Below are 14350 nucleotides of genomic sequence, written 5' to 3'. Positions count from 1 at the left end.
CGCCTACAAAGTCGGAACACCTACTCTACCGCCCTACGCAGAGGGGCAGACCATCCGGGTGTAGTCGGAATGCGGCAATGACCAGACGAGAATACGAAGAGATCAGACTACGCACGAGCAACGAAGCAACCATCCCGATAGTGCACAGAATTAGGGTCTTTGGCATGATAATCGAAGCCAATGGCGTCAACGGCGAAATGATCACTAAATTACAGCACAAGACGACTAACGCCATGCGAATCCTCAAGAGGGTCACCAGCGGAAGAAACGGAATGAGGGAGGCGAGTCTCACACGACTCATACACTCTTTCGTCATGAGCCATATTGCATACGTCGCGGCATTCCACAACTGGTACAAGGAAGAAGAAGCCAAGATCAACGTCCTCATCCGCAGGGTGTACAAGATAGCACTGGGTCTACCCGAGTCCACCACCACGCAACGCTTGCTCCAGCTCGGGCTTCACAACACGCTTACCGAAATCGCCGAGGCGCAGCGCACTTCACAACTAGAAAGATTAGCGAGCACGAGAGCAGAACGCTTGATCATGGAAAGTGTCGGTATCCGTTACCATGCACAACAAGGCCAGGAAGTCGCTGTTCCGGACGTGATCAGACAAACTAAGAGTCGACCCGATTCCACGGAACGTCCACCCAAAACACAACCGGGGAAGAAGAGTGGCCAGGGCCAGAGCTCTCCTACACAGCCACGGAGACGAAACGGGGACAAGGTTCGTTGACGCCGCGGAATACGCAGAACACTCGCGATTCGCGGTTGCGGTCGTTGATTCGAGTGGCGAAACGTGCATAATGGCAAGTGTAGCGTGCGAGCGCGCAGAAGAAGCAGAGGAAGCGGCGGTGGCCCTCGCCCTCACGGATCCGACGTGCACCACAGTTCTCTGCGACTCGCGACAAACGATCAAAAACTTCGCCAAAGGATGGATCTCACAGACAGCGGCCCGAATCCTGAGCAATGGAAAGTCCAGTGGGAGGAAGCTTTTCAAAACAGAATCTAGTGGTTCCCGGCGCACATGGGAGAAGTATCGAATACATATCGCAACAGAAACGAGACGGCACACGCCAAGGCAAGCGAGCTCGCAAACCGCGCTGGCGACCGTCGTCCATGGGCAGCACCAAAGACTGTCTGACCAGCTACAACGAAATTACCAAGGCCCTCTGCCTGGCCCGCCGAACCTTCCCTCCGCCCAACGACAAGCTGGACAGGGTGCACGCGGTGGCCCTCAGACAACTGCAGACGCTCACGTACCCCAACCCGGCACAATACCACAGACTCTACCCCGGAACATACCCAACAAATATATGCAAGGTCTGCCATGCTGCTATAGCAACTTTACCCTACATGCTCTGGGACTGTAGCAAAAACCCTGACGGTGCTAACTCCGGAACCCTCCCACCGCGGTGGGCCGCTGCCTTGCACAGCCCCAGCCTCGGTGACCAACTCTGGGCCGTCCAGCAGGCCCGCGAGGCGACGGCAAGGCAACACCTCAACGTCCCCATGAGGGAGACCTAAGGCCCCGTCGGCGAAAGCTCTGCAGGACTTTTAAATAAAGTTGTTACCAACCAAATCTGACTCGTCGTACAGCTTGCATTCCAACTACTTATAGTTGGAATGACAATACTGTAGAACTAACAAAAACATACAAGTACCTTGGGGTGCACCTTCAGTTTGACCTAGCATGGCATCACCATGTTGACCTCATCCTAGCGTTTGCTAACCACTCATTTGGTCTTCTTATACCCCTGTTACACGGGCAGGGTTAACTGCAGTTAAGGAAACCACGGTTAAGCGGAACCATGGTTAGCCACTGTTACACGGCGAAGGAAACTACGGTTACGCCGCCAACCGCGGTTATCGCTAACCAAGATTGGCAACCTCGGTTATCGTCATTAACCGAGAAGATGGCAGCGCCCACGGAGACAGCACGCAGGCCGGCCTCCGATGCGAGACGTACGAATTGGACTCCGCTAACAACGGAGAGCCTGATACGGATTTGGGAAAACCATCTGCCCCATCTTCGTGGGAACGTGAGGAACGCTAAAATTTATGCCGCCATCACAGCCCAGCTGAACGCGGGACTACCTGCCGACGAGGGACTCTATAGCACAAAGCAAGTTTGGATGAAAATTGACAACCTGAACAAAAAGTACCGGTAAGTACAAATGCTATATTCTGTCGTCCATGTATCATATTATGCGGTTCGCTGTTGCACAATCGCATCGGGGCGACTGCGCTCAGTGTGAATGATGCGACTATTCAGAAGGCATGTAGGGCTAGTGTACACACGGCGCTGCGGCCCCATTACCGAGCAGTTCACTAGTTGTTCCTACAGAAGTTATTTACAACTAAAAACATGTCTAGCTTTGCGTTCGGCTAGCATGAAATGGTACTTGCACCGCTGCTATCGATGGTGACGAAATACGAGGTTTCCTGTATGCACTAATTGCTTTTACTGAATAAGAACTGCAGATTTTTTTCTTTTGCGACTCTGTTCATAGACTCGCAGTGGATTAATTAACACGCGTCCTCTGTGCATTGTCTGATCACTTTGTTTTTGGTAAACAACCTTTCTAAAAAAGTTTCATAATTGAATTATGCATCGTTCTGTATATACATAACAGTGCAGTATAAATACAATTTCAGTTTGGTGTTTTTGTTGCAGTTTCATAGCATTATTCTGAGTTTTTGCTGCAAACTATTATGTCCTGTAATTATGAAGCATAGTTTTACATCAGCACTGTCAGACATTTTATGCGATGCTTAATAGATTGCTTGGAAATGTAAATAGTGCTCTCTCTGTTTAGGAAACTGAGGCGTGATGGCACAACCACCGGCTCACAAGGAATTGGGAGTATTACCGAATGCTCCACAAATTTTTGGGAACCCTGGCAACTAATGATGATACCTTGGTTGAAGAAAGTATTGAGGTAGTATGTATTTTTGAAGTTCCAAAGTATTCACGTCTAAAACTGAAATTCAATGACACAAATACGTGTAAATAGAAAATATTCATAAAATGATTTTTATAAGATGCGTTGGCTATGTTGGATTAAAGCTATGAAGGAATAAACTACACAAAAGGAGTGTGGACTAAAAAGAAAATTTGTGACAACCATACATTGTGTGCTGCATTACTGCACTCGAAGAATTTTCCTCGCCAACACTGCGCTTAAATCTCAGTAAAGGAATTGTTAAAGTGGTAAGACGAGCTAGTTGGTCTTGGTACGTAGAATGCAAATATTTTTCAGCCAAAACACACAGGACGAAGAAAAAAGAAGATAGACGCAGGACGAATGCTGACTTCAACTGATGCACTTTTGCTGATTTATGTTTTGTATGTCCGACCAATTTTAGAATTTGGATCTGTGCTGTTTTCTGGTACAGCTGCTTACAAAATTCACCCGCTCCTTCTTTTGAAGCGGGAAGCGCTTCGATTGTGCCTTGGCCTCCCCAAATTTGTGGCCAATAACGTGCTTTATCTTGAACCACGTATTCCTCCTTTGTTATCTAGACTTCAATTCCTAACTGTTCAGATGTGCTTAAGGATATATGAATCAGATTTACACCGCTCCTTGTCTGTTTTTTGTTGCCAGCCGACTTCCTTTTTTGGAGTCCACTGGCCTAGATTTCATACCCCGCAGGTAGTTCTGGTAGAAAATTTGCTTGATCCTTTAAATGTTCTTTTGTATAACATCCTTCAGACAAAAAACAGTGGGTCCTCTGTAGAAATTGTCTATGATGAAATTTTCTCGCAAAATGCGAAGCATTTACCACCCCGCATTTTAAATGGATTATTAGAAGACCGTTTACAAAACCTACCTATTAGCTTAACGATAGCTACTGACATGGAGCTGTGACAAGTTCTGGTCCGGCTTCGGTCATCCAATGTAAGAAGCGTTTGTCTGCCTATGCATGAGATAAGTTACGGCCATGGACATGTCCCTCTTGCGTTGGTTACAAATTTGAATTATTGCAATGTAAACACGGTTTAGTTTGATGCTTTACAGGTACCAGAGGTGGCAGCTCTGGTTGAAGGGTCTGAAGTATTGGCTACTTGGGAGGATGCAGGTGAAATTGATGCCAGCCCAAATGATGTCATTGAGTAGCAGGAAGATAGGCTCTACAGCATGCCAGCTCACACAAGTACCAACATCACCGCAGTGAACCGATGCTCCAGAGATGAGGACAACGTTGCCGCTGCAGATGTCACAACTACCCCCAGCAGCGGAAGGTAACGGGCTGGCAACTCCACAATGCAGCAGCTGCTGGAGCTGCAGAAGGAGGAAGCTGCCACCGCTGCTAAGCTTGCCAAGAAGTCTTACAAGCCTCAAAAGAAAGGGCTGAAACTGCAAAAAGAATCTAATGATATGCAAGCCTCTATGATTCAAATGATGCAGCAGTATTTTGAAAAGCAAAACAAATAAACAGCTAATCACAATTCTAGTATTGTATTGGGTTTTATGGCACATAAGCAACTCAGGCTGTCATGCGCCAAACACATGGTATAATTTCAAAAATTGGGTGTCCTCAGCGACAATCCTTATCCAGACAAGGACTCCGAGGAGCCCAACAAATCAAAACATAGACCTCAGCCTTCTTCTCACGCCTGAGAAAATAGATCACGTGCATCACAGAATGCATCAAGGCACAGGGTAAGAATTTTTAGATCCAGTAGTTCTGTGATATTTTGTTTAAGATCGCCGCTTCTTTCAGAAAAACAAAAACAGATGAAGTACCTACAGGTGGTTTATCACCTAAAAGTAAATTGGGGTGGAAGGGAATGCGTTCATTGTAAAATACTGTAAAATATTTCTTCCTTAGCTGTTCCGAGTTCTGTGCACGAGAATAGGATAGAATAGGGAGAGCGAGAAACCCTGACACCACTTTCAACGAATTGGAAAGCACCAAAGTGACGTCAGGGGCAGCTGTAATTTCTTTTTTCTTTCTTTAGCGGGGAGAGTGAGAGGAATATTTTCCTATTTATTTGTCACCACATGGTTTTTGGGCGTCACTTGTCTGGAGCTAGGTAGGCAGACCCCACGCTCAAGTAGCTGCGAAGAGGGTCCGTGGGGTGGCCAGAAAGTTGCCCACCGCAAGTACTAGTTATTGCTTTGTACATATTTCCTGTTTATAGATCATTTGTCATTGATCTCTCAAGTTTTGTGAAATCCCGCAAGTCTGAAAGAAGAAGACAACGGGGAAAGAAGAACCGATCTTCACTCTACGCTTGTAACCAAAAAGTATGCATGATGCGTGATATTTTCAGTTGTTGGCTGCAATCCTTCGACAAGGACATGAAGACAGCTGGACGCAGAGTGCGTGTCATCTTGAACTACTCTGCACACCACATCGACGATTTGGAACTCTCATGTTGAGGTGAAGTTTCTGCCACCAAACTAAACTGCACGTCGCTAATTCAGACCCTCGATCAGGGTGTAATAAGCAATCTAAAGTGCGCATATTGCCAGAGGCTCATCGACAACGTTAACCTGCAATTGGAGCTCCCCACTAAAGTGGACTTGTTTGAGGGCCTCAAAATGTTATCTTCATACTGGAATGTCACCCAAAAGATTTTAGAGAACTGCTTTCGGAAAGAAGCCTTTGAAGCAGCCGAAGTAGCTTGTGCTGAAGCGGACTAAGGATTTGCCTGCGCTGGAAGAAGAGGGGTTTGAAGAGACTTGGCAGTGTGTTCACAGAGACAGTGCCACTGCGGAATGAGTCGAGCTGGACGATTGCATTTTAGGAGACTCCTGTGCCCTCGCGACGGAGGAGGTAAAAGTGGACTCTATCATGAACAATGTGGTTGGGAACTCTCAAGATGGCAGCGAAGGCAAAGCTGATACAGTCAACGACTGAATTTTTGGACGCCCAAATTTTCGGACATGCCTGATATTTCGGACGCCTTCACGGCACCGCTACGAGCCCCATAGAATCAATGTATAAGGACATCTGAAGTTTCGGACGCTCGCACCCTCCACCGTCCAACTTTCCGGACTTTTTGACGCGACGGAAGGTCATTTGGCTTCTTGCGCAGCACCCTTGCGAAGGAAATCGACTTGCAGCCGAAGCATATCACCGCTCTGAACCACAACTAGCCGAATCTAGCCGTCACACAGCGATTTGGTCTGGCCACGCTGGCTATGTTCAACACCGCACTTCCGCCTCCGGCGGAGTTTCCGGGGGCGCCGCGGCACCATTTCGTTCGTTTGCGCAAGCCACATTTTGGCTAGCGTGGTGTGTGGTGCGTGGTTGTGCTGTTGTGTCCCTCCTTGGTTGTGTCAAGTGCGCTCTGCGACGCTAGGCCTAGCTGCTTCGACGCTCGTCAGCGAACTGCACTGTTTGCAACTTGAGGATTTCGCTCGGCTGCCATGGCCCCCACTCCGTCTTTGTCGTCCTCACCGATGGCATCGAAGCGCAGAAAACAGTACCCTCGATTAACGATGGAGAAGAAAGCCGCCATTATTAAACAAGTCGTGAGCGGCCGATCGCAGGCTGACGTGGGCAAGGAGTTCGGTATTTCAAAGCAAACAGTATCGTATTTCCTCAAGAACAAGGGCAAGATATTGGAAGCGGCTGAAAAACCGTCTGGTGCCCAAAAAAAGAATTCAAGCCAGGGTGTCCATCCAAACCTCGAGGAAGCTCTCGTCGTGAGGCTTAATTCGATGATATCAAAGAGGTTGCCGGTCTCGGGCTGCATCTTGAAAGAAAAAGCGGAAACTCTCGCGGTTCAAATGGACATTGAGGATTTTAAATTTAGTGATGGATGGTTGAGGAACTTTAAACACCGGAATGACCTCAAGTTCAAGATGTGCGGTGAGAGCGGCGCCGTCGACAGTGCAGTTATTGAGCAGTACCGCAACGGAAAACTTCAGTCTTTGTTGCAGCAGTTCTCTGCTGACAACGTTTTCAACTGCGACGAAACTGGTTTGTTTTTTAAGTTGTTGCCAGAAAGAACACTGGCTTTTGCTGGTGACCCATGCCACGGTGGCAAGCATAGTAAAGAACAGCTGACCGTTCTCGTCGGCAGCAACATGTCTGGCAGCGAGAAGCTTCCCTTGTTAGTAATCTGGAAGTCAAAGAACCCGAGGTGTTTTAAAAGGACAAAGCTGCCAGTGTTGTACGAAGCCAACAGAAAGGCATGGGTGACTCAGCAGTTGTTCGAAAGTTACGTCCGCAGGTTGGACAGGAAGTTTGAACTTTAGAACAGACGTGTCGTGCTCTTCATTGACAACTGCGCCGCTCATGGACACATTAAAAACTTGAAGGCTGTCCAGCTGGAATTCATGCCACCCAACACGACTGCAGTCCTCCAACCGATGAACCAAGGCATCATCCGCAATTTAAAGCTTTTGTACCGTTCACGGCTACTACACCGCAGGGTGCTGTGTGCGGAAAACGGCAAAGATTACAACGTTGACCTTCGGTCTGCTGTTGGAATGCTTGCTGACGCATGGAAGGCAGTGAGGCAAGACGCTATTCGCAATTGTTTTCGCCACGCGGGCTTCGTACTTGCCACAGAGGCAGCAGACATTCCTGAAATCAACAAAGCGATTGACGTGTGCCCGCCCATGGACGACGTAAGCCCGCCCATAGACGACGTGAGTCCGCCCTTGGACGACGTGATCAACGACCTCCGCTCTGCTGGGGTTTCCATACCCACAGAAATAACTTTTGAGCAGTTTGTTGACGCTGACAACGGGCTCGACTTCTGAGCAGAACTGACTGACGAGGAAATAGTCCGTCAGGTTGTGGGGAACTCGGATGACTCCGATGTTGAAAATGAGGAGGAGCCAATGCCTGCACCACCTACGAGCGCCGAGTTGACGCGAGCACTGTTGACGCTGTCATCGGTGTACAGTGCTGACACGACCTTTGCTCAGATTGAGGAAAATATGATCGCATGCAAGCGGAACGCCACCCAAACGACAATAAACAAGTTCTTCAAGCCACTGCAGCAATAACACCGGCTGCCCTGACGGTACACATGTACATAATAAATTGGCAGTCGGCTGCATTTTTGAACGTCTCTTTTTATAGCCACTTCACTGATGCTTTGGCAGGGATTCGGAAACCCGGGTACTTCACCCTTTACCCTCTAGATCCGAGGAAAAAAGAAAAAAGGTGCGTTTTTTTTTGCATGCATTCATTTTTTCGGACTGCCTGAATTTTCGGACGTTTTTACGTTCCCTAGAGGGTCCGAAAAATCGGTCGTTGACTGTATTCAGAACAAGTGCGACACCCCAACTACTCGCGAAGTGGTTGACGCGATCAATGTGCTCAGGCACTTCGTGAGCACGGAAAACCAAGGGGCTATGCAGTCCTTATGGGCCTAGGAGCAACATGTAACGCCAACATGTAATGTCGTTAGTAAAAAGTTTTTTAAAGCTACCATCGCATGCAATGTTACAAAATAACAAGGCACCACCACATTTTCTGTGGACACTGTGTCAAACTGTTGAAGGACAATCTTCCAAAATCAAAATAAGTTCTTTATAGCAAACTATCAATCCAATGTTCCCCATGAGGTGTAATTTTCAGCACCCCGGAAGCTGGCTGGCGATCAGAACAAGCTTCTTGTTCTTTCCTTGGTGACAATGGCATGTATTCCAACAGGATAGCAAGGTTTATATTGCAGACAACATACTGAATTTATTCGAATCTAGGCCGAGTTTTTTTTTTTCAAATAATCGCATTCTAAACTCTAGGGTCGGCTTAGATTCTAGGATTTTAAAAAACGCGCGTTTTCATTGAAACTGCTAAATATGGTGCATAGCTAGCGTCACCTAGAAAAGTCAGTATCGCAGCCCCTACTAGCCGTTCCAGTAGCCAACCGCATACAAGCGAGGTCGCCATTTTGACCTGTGTCGTGTCAGCCGCATCGGTGTGCGGCGTGGGTGTTATCGCGATGGCACCAAGCAGGAGATGCCCCTGCAGTGCCGCTTTTAAGCAAAAAGTTGCGATAGCCACAGCAGCATCGTCGAACTTTCAAGCCGGGCAGGACTTCGGCGTCGAAGAGAAAAACGTCCGTCGTTGGAGGGGACGACAGCAGCTTTTTGCGTGCGCCGCAATGAGGACGGCATTTAGCGCACCAAAGAAAGGCCGTCACCACGAAGTGGAGAGTTTTGGCAGACTTTGTTTGGACACAGAGAGCAGCTGCCCTTCCAGTGACAACAGAAGTGCTCCAAGCGAAAGCTAGGGAACTTTCGAGGGAGCGAGGCCTAATGCCAAAGGATTTCAAAGCCAGCTGGGGCTGGCTTCAGAAATTCATGAAGCACTCCCGACGTCGTACTTCAATCACCCAGAAGCTGCCAAGAGATTTCGAAGAAAAGCTGATAGCTTTTCAGTGCTACGTGCTGCGAGAGAGAGAAGCGACAGGCTACAATCTTGGGCAAATCGGCAACGCCGACTAGACGGCTGTGTATTTTGATATGCCAGTGGCGTATACCGTGAATGAAAAGGGTGCCAAGGAGGTGAAGGTGCGCTCTGCGGGCTACGAGAAGCAGCGCACAACTGTGATGCTGTGCTGCACAGCTGACGGACAAAAACTCCCTCCTTATATGATATTTAAAAGGAAGACACTGCCTGCCCGAGAAACTTTCGCAGGAAATGTCATTGTGCGGGCAAATAAGAATGGGTGGATGACGGGTGTGATGGTGGAAGAGTGGGTAAGATTGTGTGGCGACAGCATCCAGGAGACCTTTTGACAAAGAACTCACTCCTCGTCGTCGACCCTTACCGTGGGCACTTGACCGACAACGTGAAGGCTGCGCTCGCCCAAGCGAACATGGACCTCACTGTCATACCGGGCGGCATGACAGGCCAGTTGCAGCCACTTGATGTCTGCACCAACAAACCTTACAAGGATCGTCTGCAGAAATATTACACGGACTGGTTGACTGACGAAGACCGCATGCTAACAGCAACGGGCCACATCAAACGTGCATCGCGATCGCAGCTGGCCGGCGTGAAACGGCATCCCAGGCACTTTGATCGTGCGCGCCTTTAAAAAGTGCAGCATATCTAATGCGCTTGACGGTACCGAAGACAGTGCCCTGTTTGAAGGTGACAGTTACAAGGAACACAACAACGAGTCTAGCAGCGATGACGATGTTGAATGAGCTCTGCACGTTCAGATTCAATAAATGCTGTTTGCATTTTGTGAACGCTGTCTTCATGTTTTTTGTTCGGCCTACATTCGAGGTAATATATCTTTTATGTTGGCTTCGGACTTTAGGGGGCTGGCTTAGAATAGGGGTCGGCCTAGAATCAAGTACATACGGTAACATCCAAAGCTGCCTTTAAGAAACAACGGGTAAAGCCAAAGAATTTTCCAGTATTTTGGTTTCACTGACATCATCATTGAACAGAAAAAAGACGACGACAATACAAGCGCGGAGTTGTCGTCTTGATTGCGTTCTTTAAATGACCAGTACCTACCAACTTGTCACGTTAGTTCACTAACACCTCTGTCGCATCTATTATGTGGCAGTATGTCCATATTATGGAAAGACAATGTGTAGCATTGCATGAAATCTGTGTGTCACGACATTGTTAATGTGCACACTTTGCAGGTTTCTCAGCCAGAAAAAAACTACCAGGTCCAGCGCAGTAACTTGGACTTTCTACTGGAACCTGCACAGATTCCTTGGTTCACTGCCAATGAACAGCACCTTGAGGGAGGAATCCTTGTGCACTGAAGATGCTTCCCCCAAGGAGGTTTGTTCTTTGCACATCTTTGACAGCAGTAAATGGGGTTTTGACGGTGTCATTGGCAAAATTCAATTTTCAAGCATTTCTTTACTAAAGTGAAATTGGCCGACAGCCGACTATAGGTAAGCAATCGGACAGTGCTCGGCAGCCAGTATCCTCGGCCAAAGAATGGCGGCCCCAAGTCGGGCCGTGGTTGGTTGCCAACTGCGCTAGTTAATAGTTGGCCAAAAATGTTCAGCCAGCGACCGGCAAATGATAGGAAATTAGTCGTCACCCTATGCTCGGACAACCAAACGGGGACCACCGTAGGGCCATGGCTGGCTACCCACTGGCTTGGTCAGTGACATTCATCCAGCCACAAGACGCATGGACAAGAAGCTCGATCGACGTACGTTTCATTATATCCCAATCTTCTTTTTTTTTTACGTATACACTGCGCGCATGACTGATGAGCCTAATTTATCAATCAATGAAATGCAATGTATAAGTAATATGCAGGTGCAATGCTGCGACATCAATTTTGTTTTAATGTTGAGCATTTAATTGTCGGACGAGTGTAGCTGCATCGAGAGATAAAGAAAAGTCCCGTAATTCTGATATTAAACGAAACCGAAACTCAAAAGTTTCGGTTTCAATGTTTGATTGAAACTGGCAAGTAATTTTTTTTTACGTGGGCGTAGTGAAGGAATATAAATTTTGACTTGCATAATTTGAGAACAAAGAATAAAATAACACATTTTTGTTTTTCTGTTCCTTACAAACCTATTTCTGACACCACATCTACGAAAGAGTGGTGTCAGTCACAATGACTGAATCTGTGGCGCGATACTCTTCCCGCGCTTTTCAGCTTTCATGCTCTCGTCTTTCGTCGCGTCTATAGTTTCATATTACGCTGTAGTGGCGAAGCTGGCATAGTAGTTTGGATTTGAAGCATTGGTTGTTCCTGCAGTGCCGTGTCTTGGCACTGCACTATGACAACACCACCTGATCTAAACGTTGGAAAGTAAGACCTCATCATGGGGCGGCTCTTGAGGGCGAAACGTTGCCGAGAGCTTTATATTTTTTAACATTCTCCTGAGTTCTCAAAACAGCTCCCTCGCATTATATTCATGAAAATTAGATAAAAGTCATTTTTTTCATCGTACCATCGTTCCTACTGTTGTCCGTAATAACAAAAAAATTAAAAGAAAGGTAATGTTTCTGCTAACGCATAATTCCATGAAAAATGCTGAAATCTGCAATGGTTCATGAATTTTTTGCATATTTCAAACAAGAAAAAGCTAGAATCGACAGTTTCTTCAGGTTCCATCAATGACCCTCTTAGTACATCTTGTCACCGTCAATTTCATCTGTTTCTGCTTTAATATCCTGGAAGATGCAAAAACTAGAGCTGATTTCAGCAAACCCCTCAAGTAATGTCTCAGTGCGAGACCATTGAGGATATAAATAAATAAATTGTAGCGAACCATGACGGCCGTGCCTGATGCCGCATAGGCCAAGCGCCGATGAAGATGAGACGCCAGTGAAAGACGAAGTTTCGCCGCGCTGCACGAGATCGCTTGGTTTTTGACTGGCCGTCGGCGCTGCCCGCTGTCCTGCTCGCCGTTTTTGACACCCGCCGTGAACTCTTTCCCCTGACCTATTTGTGTACAAACCCCCTTTCACTAGGTGGAGGTGCGGATTTGCTGACACCCTGCAGCTTCGAAGTCGTACGCTTCCGGTCACCACCATGCCCAAAGATTCCAGCCCCACTTCTGCCGCACTGCCGCCGACCGTCGTCTACGCTGCAGCTTTGCGCCAGCGCGATCCTGCTGTATTCAGTGGAACCGGGGACCATGACGTCAAGGACTGGTTAACCTCGTACGAGCGGGTAAGCACCCATAACAAATGGGACGATGCCCTCAAACTGAACAACGTCATCTTCTATCTTACGGACGTTGCGAATCTGTGATACCGCAACCACGAGGCTGACATCCCATCGTGGCCCGCCTTCAAGCAGAATATCGCTGACATCTTTGGCCGGCCTGCGGTGCGCAAACTGCGCGCCGAGCAACGCCTACGTGCTCGGGCTCAGCTGCCTGGTTCACCAGCTACATTGAGGATGTGGTGGACCTGTGTAGGCGTGTGGATTCTTCGATGCCGGAGCACGCCAAGATCGATCACATCCTGAAGGGCATCGACGATGAAGCATTTCAGATGCTTCTGGCCAAAAATCCAGCAACCGTCGTCGACGTCGTTGCCCAATGCCAAAGCTACGACGAACTACGCAAGTGCCGTCTTCTCACTCACTCTCCACTCTCGCACCCGGAGCCTCTGGGGGCTTTGACGTCTGACTCCAACCACTCGCCACTGTTACCCCAGATAAAGCAGTTTGTTCGCGAAGAATATTAAATAAATAAATAAAGCATTGCCTTCTTCTAACTCTCAGAAAAGGCACCAGAGAAGTCATGCTAGATGTATAGCTTGAAAACCACATTGAGAAAAGAATGTTTTTATCTTGCAAGCAATGACATGGTGTATCTAAGAGTATCTAACCTGCCAAGTTAGTGTCCATGGATATGCACTTAAAGACATGATTAAATAACAGTGAAACAGGAGTACTATTATTTGCTAGAATCAACAAGTAATTATGGTAACTTGCCTTTGCATTACATTGTGTCAGTCTTGTTTCTGTGCTGCAGCATGTGGAGCATCCTCTACAATTGCTCAGACACTGCAGATTGAGCTTCTGGAAAGAAAATGGCCATACTTAAAAAAAAGAAAACTACTCAACGGAAGTTGCCTTTACTTTCTTATAAAGCTTCTTTGTTTTAGGAAACTTGATTTAAACTGATGTGCTAAGCATTGCACATGTGGTCCCTAAAGCTGGCATTAAGAGATTGAAAACGCTCCTGTTCTTCTCAAACGAGAAACCTGACATAAATCCTGCAAAAGGAACCAGGTGGAATGGCAAGCAAAAGTGGTGAACGACTGTTCACAAAGAAGTAATGAAACAGGCAGCAAATCTGAGACTCAATGCCTGAAGGTGTAAGTAGACAAGACATGCATTTTTTTAATGCTTCAAGGCATTTAGACTGTGAGCTTCAGTTTTTCAGCTCTCTTGTGCAGCACAGAGTGTACTTTGCACTGCATTTTTTTTTATACTGGCAAAAGTACCATGCATCTGGTTTAATAGCACAAAGAAGCATGACCATGCACTAAGCACCCATCCATACATACAACACACAAAACAGAAAGGTGTTTCATTCTTTCAGCTTGTTAAATAATGCTAGATTGTTAGAAATTTCAGAGATAAACTAACTTTTTGAAATTCTGATGTGTCACAAGTTCTTTTAAAAAGCGTGATAGCGAAATGAACGGCTGCGCAAATCAGGACACAGACAAGAAAGAGACACCACATGCGCACACTACCAACTGTTTATTCTATGGAAAGGTGGCATATTTAAACAGTTTAAATATATTACACAATGCCGGGGCAACACAGGAGCCGATGCATCGGCTCCAGTGTTGCCCCGCCGTTGTGTAATATATTTTTATCAACTACTGACCGTGCTGTAGCTTCTTCCCTTGACAGTGGCCCAATCCTGCGAATTTTTAGATACGTGGATGACTTCATGGTGATAC

At 47.1% G+C, this 14350-nt stretch overlaps 1 protein-coding gene across 3 annotated transcripts in view; it reads right to left on the bottom strand.

Moving 5' to 3' along the window:
- The window catches only part of LOC144132515 (uncharacterized), a 71429-nt gene that overhangs the window by 12284 nt on the left and 44795 nt on the right, over nucleotides 1-14350 (bottom strand). The window contains exon 3 of one of the 3 annotated variants that reach the window (XR_013314839.1): nucleotides 13373-13454. The exons of the other annotated variants lie outside the window; for them this stretch is intronic. The gene's annotated coding sequence lies outside the window, so the exon portion shown is untranslated. Of the gene's footprint in view, nucleotides 1-13372; nucleotides 13455-14350 lie in introns of those variants that run through there. 3 annotated transcript variants of the gene reach the window in all.

The sequence above is a fragment of the Amblyomma americanum genome, chromosome 5 (genome assembly GCF_052857255.1).
Source record: "Amblyomma americanum isolate KBUSLIRL-KWMA chromosome 5, ASM5285725v1, whole genome shotgun sequence".
NCBI classification, from domain to species: domain Eukaryota; kingdom Metazoa; phylum Arthropoda; class Arachnida; order Ixodida; family Ixodidae; genus Amblyomma; species Amblyomma americanum.
This window is presented reverse-complemented; position numbering and strand designations above follow the sequence as displayed.